Below are 1373 nucleotides of genomic sequence, written 5' to 3' on the forward strand. Positions count from 1 at the left end.
TGGAAGAATCTTGAAAACATGCTAAGTGAAGGAAGCCAGTCACAAAAGACTACTCTGTATGATTCCATTTATATAAAATATCCAGAAAAGGCAAATCCAGAGACAAAAAGTAGATTAGTGGTGGCTTAGGGATGTTAGAAGTTGGGAGATGCGGATTAACTACTAATGGGTAAGAGGCTCCTTTTGGAGGAACAAAAATTAGATTGTGATGACAGTTGCACAACCGTGAGACTAAACTAAAAAGCATTCATTTATTCAACTGACAAGGTCTCCGCTATGTTGCCCAGGCTGGTCTTGAATTCCTGGGCTCAAGCAATCCTCTCACTTCAGGCTCCAGAGTAGCTGAGATTACAGCTGTGCAACACTGCACCTGGCTCTTTAAATGGGTTAACTGTATGGAATGTGAATTATATGTCAATAACTCTTTTAAAAATTAAATTAATTTTTTTTTTTTTTTGAGACAGAGTCTCATTCTGTCACCGACGCTGGAGTGCAGTAGCCTTGGCTCACTACAGCCTCCGCCTCCTGGGTTCAAGCAATTCTCCTACCTCAGCTTCCCAAGTAGCTGGAATTACAGGCATGCGCCACCATGCCCAGCTAATTTTTTTGCATATTTAGTAGAGATGGGGTTTCAACATGTTGACCGGGCTGGTTTCGAACTCCTGACCTGAAGTGATCCAGCTGCCTTGGCCTCCCAAAGTGCTGGGATTATAGGTATGAGCCACCACGCCCAGCATAAAAGCAGACAAATTCGGAAAATAGATGTGTATATAAAAGTGATGAAAAAATATAGAATATACAGAAATAAAAAATCTTTGAACATTTCATTGCTGGCTATAAATCTAAAATAAAAAGGTTTTACAGCTATGGAGCTAAGAAGACAGCTGTCCTCCATTCTACAAAATTATGAGTTGTCAATTTTCAACTAATTCTTCAAGTATTACATGTTGATGTTGCAAGTATAAGAAGGACTAGAAAGTCATGATAAGGTAGAAGATATTAGAGATGTATTTGAAACCTAGAATGAGCATGTACAAGATTAATATGTTCCAGGTTCATGTATGACAGCTGATGAGTAGTTACATTAAGATATTGCTCATCTCAGGTCCATATATTATCAAAACTATGAAAATAACATGATGTATGCTTCTCATTATTTAAAATTACTAATAAGATTATATCTCTTTATTCTTCAGTAAATTATTCAAAAAGTAGCTTAAAAGCATTTTTAAAAATGGATCCACTGGACATAAATGGTAAATAGTACTATTTTCACTAGTATGCTGAATATATATATCAACTGAGACCATTTCTTGTCTTTGGAGATCTCTCTCTGTCTCTCTCTCTCTCTTTCTCTCTCTCTCTCTCTCTCT

The sequence above is a fragment of the Colobus angolensis genome, unplaced genomic scaffold (assembly GCF_000951035.1).
Source record: "Colobus angolensis palliatus isolate OR3802 unplaced genomic scaffold, Cang.pa_1.0 Scaffold174, whole genome shotgun sequence".
NCBI lineage: Eukaryota > Metazoa > Chordata > Mammalia > Primates > Cercopithecidae > Colobus > Colobus angolensis.